Source organism: Humulus lupulus, chromosome 7, assembly GCF_963169125.1.
Source record: "Humulus lupulus chromosome 7, drHumLupu1.1, whole genome shotgun sequence".
Lineage (NCBI taxonomy): Eukaryota > Viridiplantae > Streptophyta > Magnoliopsida > Rosales > Cannabaceae > Humulus > Humulus lupulus.
The window spans coordinates 44,184,792-44,190,738 of NC_084799.1; positions in this window are offsets into that span (position 1 = coordinate 44,184,792).

Below are 5,947 nucleotides of genomic sequence, written 5' to 3' on the forward strand. Positions count from 1 at the left end.
AGGATGGTTTTCATGTTTTTATGAAGCATATTGATTTTATGTGATTATTAGCAAATTTTAGGCCATTTTGTTGTGTATTCTATGCTATTAATTTTTATATATGCTTTATTTTGTGTAAAACATGTTAAAAATTAATTAAAAAGTAGTTTTGGTTTGAAAAATTACTCAAAGAAAATTTTTGGAAAAAATTTCCTCTGGCTGCCATGCGCGCGCGCACCCGCGTGCCTGCCTGCCTCCCCGCATACGCACGCCCAGCCATCAGCAACCAGGTGACGGGTACTGTTCATCAATTTTTTTTTAAAAAAAATTAAAGAAATTAAAAATTGTGAAAATAAATTATTTATAATCAAAGCCAAAAATATTATTTTTGTTTTTGTATTTAAATTTTTTTTAAATAAGATATTTTCGTTAGTTGAGATTTGAATAATTAGATATTTTCTACAAAGATTCAAATTTAAAAATAGACTAACAACTTAATTTTAAATCTTTCAATATATTAAAATATTAGAATTAAGATATCAAATATATAAGATATTTTCTTTTAAATTCTTGATATTTTATTAAATCTTTATTTGAAAATATAAATATCTGTTTATTCTATAGTTTTTAATATTTAAATTATTTGAAATTTGAAATTTATTAGTTAGATATTTTCATGGATATTTGAATTTGTTTAACTGTTTTGAGATATTTTAGGATTGTTATAACTATTAATATTTTATTTTTTAGGGTTAAAATATTAGCTAATAGTTGTAACAACACAAGATATTTTTTAAAAACAGTTAAGATATTGATTTTAAAATTTAAAATTGGTTAAATTTTGAAAAACATCAATTTTTTTCAGCCAAATAATAAAATATATTTTTTAATAAATGAGATTTAAATTAACGTTGGTTAATTATTGATAAATCCTATTTAAATTAAATTAATATATATTTTTTTTCAAATTAACCTATACAAAGTTGATTGTTGGTAAATGAAGTTTAAATTAACTATTGTTAATTGTTGATAAATTTCATTTAAATTGACTTATTTTTGTAAAAATTTAATTAATTCGAATTTTTTGATAAATTCTAGAAAATTAATATTGGTATTTTTGCATAAATTCATAAAATTGCTCATATAGTAACATGATTAGGCCCATCCAATTATAACATGTTTGTTTGCACTATATGTGATATTTTTGCAATTGGGCTTAGATGCATATAGTGGCTCATATGTTTGTTAGATATATGGATTTTGCCAAATAAAATATTCATAAAATGATAGGTTTTATTTGGGCCCATTAGAAAATGTAAAGTTTAAATTCCTCTCATGTGGGTGATTCCACTTGTGAAAACCCATTTGCTTTGCATGACTATAGCGGGCCTAATCAATTAATAACAATTAATAAAATGAAGGTTTAAATTCCTATCTTTTGGACATTGTATGGTAGATTGGGGGCCTCTTTAGTGGGAACGACATACTGGACCCAGCCCTCCTCCATACAAGCCCAATTGTTAAGGCTCATTTACCTGAGTTTGATTTAATTGTATAGGTTCATTATATTAGTTAAACCTAAATATTGATTAGCAACAAATTAATTCTAAATTAATTGAATTTGTTTCAATGTGACACTTTAGAATTAATAGGAAATTATAGGACTTTAGTTTAAAAAATTTAATCTTTTAATTTTTTTTGGAAAACCATAGTCATTGATTTTCTAAACATAAATAATAAAAATGCTATTTTTAATTTAATAATGAGCTTACTTTAAGAATTTTATTCGATCTCCAACATTGGTTTAACATAGACAATAGCTTAATGGGGCCTCGAGGCGCTTTGATTCGTCCCCCTACTGAAGGTGTTCATTAGCTATTTTGATAATGTTAGATTTCGAAAGATAGATAATTATAGGTCAAATTCTACTAGACTCACCCTATGGTGACTACTAGGACTAAATCTATGATTATCGAAACCGTGGGTCTAGCTCATAAAATAAGAGATTTTGTTTTCTTATTTTGATCGAATAGTAGGTTGTTAATAGTGGTGTCTATTATTAAATGAGTTTACAACTCTATTTAACTAGTGATCTTTTTTACTCTCACCAACGGGGACAAGGATATCATAGATTAGTTAAAAACCTAAAGAAATAGAGATGCGATTGTTTTTGGTATTATTTCTCATATCTTACATATTTTTGGTATATTTTGTGCTATTTCTTGAAATTTGTGTGAATAGGAGTTTTATTGAGAAAATGTGATTGATTTCTATTTTATTGATGATTTGTAGTTTTAAGTTAAGTAGTGTCTGTGTCTACACCCATCCTCCTCAACTTTCGATGGAGAAATTCACTGGAGAAAACTTCCTTAATTGGAAGCAGAATATAAACACAGTGTTGATTGGTGACAACTCTGAATTCGTCATGATTGAGGAATCCCTAGAACGAGCACCGTGTCCGCACATTCATGATGGCACCGTCAATGCTCGTGATAGCACCGTAAATGCTTGGATAACACCGTCTCCACACGTATGTGATGACACTGTGAATGCTCGGATGACACCGTGTCTGCACGTTCGTGATCAACTCAACTATGGTCTGACGCAGCTCATGAAAAAGCTTCAGATTTTTGAGCCTATCATGGGTAGACCTAGCAAAGGAGGAGAAAATAAGACTACTGTTGTTGCTGCTGATCCAGCTAAGGTTGAAGCTAACCAAGCTTCATCTTCGAAAGGTGGAAAAAACAACAACCCTAAGCCCGCAAAGGCTGCAAAGACGAGTGCACAATCAAATGCACAGACGCCTAAGGGAAAAACAAGAAAAACAAGAAAGGTAAATATAAGAGCTTTCACTGTAAAGAGAATGGGCATTGGAAACAGGATTGCCCCAAGTTTCTAGCAGCTAAAAACAAAGGTAATGATCATAGTTCATTTATCTTGGAAACATGTGTTTTAGAGAATGATAAATCCGTTTGGATTATTGATTCTGGATCTACCAACCATGTTTGCAACTCTTTACAACTTCTTGAATCCTGGGAGGAAGTGAACAAAGGCGGCTTAAAGCTTAGAGTTGGGAATGAAGCATTCATTAAGGTCCAAGCTAGAGGAATAGCTCATCTGAAGTTCGGAAAATACTTAATTTTAAAAGATGTATTTTTTATTCCGGATTTTGGTAGAAATTGAATTTCAGTTTCTATGTTGCAATTAGAACAATTTGTTATGACCTTCACAAGTTCTAATATATCTATTTTCTTCAATGGATTACAATTGTGTATTGCATGTTTGGAAAACGGGCTTTATATTCTGCGACCTAACGAACCCCTCGCTCTAAATAATGATTTATTCAAAGTAGCTAAACCTAGGACCAATAAACGTCAAAAGACCAATAACGATAATATGACGTATTTATGGCGCTTGAGACTAGGTCACATTGGCTATGATAGGATTCAAAGACTTACAAAGGATGGGCCTTTTAGGGAACTTACCTTAGGTGAATTACCTATCTGTGAATCTTGTCTAGAAGCCAAATTGATCAAGCATCCATTCTCTCCAAAGGGTGATAGGGCCAAAGAACCACTTGGACTTGTTTATTCAGATGTTTGTGGACCTTTGAATGTACAAGCCAGGGGTGGTTTTGAGTATTTCATCACTTTTATTGACGATTACTCTAGATACTCATGTCTTTAACTAATGCATAGGAAATCAGAAACATTTTCAAAGTTTCAAAATTCCTAGCAATGGCTCAGAACCAATTAGGTAAAACATTAAAGATCTTGCGATCTGACAGGGGTGGAGAATATTTGGATATGCAGTTCCAAGATCATTTAACTATAATTGGGATTTTATCACAACTTACTGCCTCAGGTACTCCGCAACAAAATGGTGTAGCGGAATGCCGGAACAAAACTTTATTAGAAATGGTTAGACGCATGCTTAGTTACTCAACTCTACCAACTTCGTTCTGGGGACATGCAATTGAAACCGCGAATGACATTTTCAATGCCTTGCCATCAAAATCAATCCCCAAAACACCTTTAGAACATTGGAATGGTCGTAAACCTAGTTTACGCCATTATAGAATCTGGGGGTGTCCCACTCACGTCTTGAGGAAAAGGAGGGAAAGTTATAACTGCGAACTAAAGTTTTCATGTTTGTTGGCTATCCTAAAGGTAATCGGGGTGGACTTTTATATAGTCATTCAGAAAAGAAAGTGTTTACTTCTACAAATGCCACTTTTATGGAAAATGACTATGTCCAAAACTTCAAACCTCGTAGCAAAGTAGTTTTAGAGGAGATGGTTAAAGATTTGATTCCAACCAATGTTCCATCGTCATCAACGCGAGTTGATGATGAAATTCCCACTCTTCATCTCCTATCGATGCAAGTCGATTTAAATGAAGAAAGTCCCACTATTCCTGAGCAAACAGTCTCAGAGCCTCGTCGTAGTGGGAGGGTTTCTAGGAAACCAATTCGCTATGGTTTGGATGGTGAAACCAATATGGTTATTGTTGACACTAGTGATGATGATCCGTTGTCTTTAAAATATGCAATGGCTAGCCATGAAAAGGAACTATGGCTCGAAGCCATGAAATAGGAAATGGAGTCCATGTACTTAAACTCCATCTGGGATCTTGTGGATGCACCTAGTGACTTTAGGGCCATTGGGGTCAAGTGGATCTATAAGAAGAAACGAGGTGTTGATGAAAATATTGAGAGTTATAAAGCTCGATTAGTGGCAAAGGGTTATACCCAAAGAGAAGGCGTGGACTATGAGGAAACTTTTAGTCCGATAGCCATGCTCAATTCCATTCGTATCCTCCTATCCATAGCAGCCACTCTCGACTATGAGATCTAGCAAATGGACGTCAAGACAACTTTTCTTAATGGACAGCTTGACGAAGTCATTTATATGGATCGGCCAGAAGGATTTAAAATAGCTGGACAAGAAGGAAAAGTTTGCAAGTTGAATAGATCCATTTATGGACTTCGGCAAGCTTCTCGTTCCTGGAATCTTAGGTTTGATGCAATAGTCAAAACCTATGGCTTTGAACAAAATATTGATGAACCCTGTGTTTACCAACTGAAGGAAAATCAAATAGTGGTATTCCTGGTTCTTTATGTAGATGATATCTTACTCATTGGAAACAATGTTAAGAAATTATCAGATGTGAAGAATTGGCTGAGCGCTCAATTCTAGATGAAGGATTTGGGTGAAGCAAGTTATGTTCTAGGTATCCAGATCATCAGGGATAGAAATAACAGACTCTTAGCTCTATCTAAAGCAGCTTACATTGATAAAGTGCTTGAACATTTCTCAATGACTTCCAAGAAAGGGCGCTTACCATCCCGCCATGGAATTCATCTTTCAAAGAAGCAGTCTCCCCAGACTTCTGAAGAGGAAGATGCAATGAGAAAAAGTTCCTTACACATCTACAGTTGGAAGTCTGATGCATGCCATGTTGTGTACTAGACTAGATATATACTATGCAGTGGGGAGTAGTGAGCAGGTATCAGTTAAACCCAGAACCTGAACATTGGATAACAGTTAAGCATATCCTGAAGTATTTAAGGAGGACTATGGATTATATGTTAGTCTACATGGGTGGTGTTCTGAACCCTGTAGGCCACACCGATTCAAATTTTCAGACTGATGTCGATGACAAGAAGTCTACTTCTGGAATTGTGTTTGCTCTTGGGGGTGGAGTTGTGATATGGAGAAGTGTAAAGCAGTCTGCAATCTCAGATTCCACCATGGAGGCTGAGTACATAGCCGCGTCAGAAGCGGCTAAGGAAATAGTCTGGCTAAAGAAGTTCTATTCGGATCTTGGTGTTATTCTACAAATGGATAAATCGTTTGTGTTGTTTTGTGACAACACAGGAGCGATATACAACTTGAAAGAACCTCGAATCACAAGAGGAGTAAGCATATAGAAAGGAAGTATCACATTATTCGAGAATATGTGGCCAA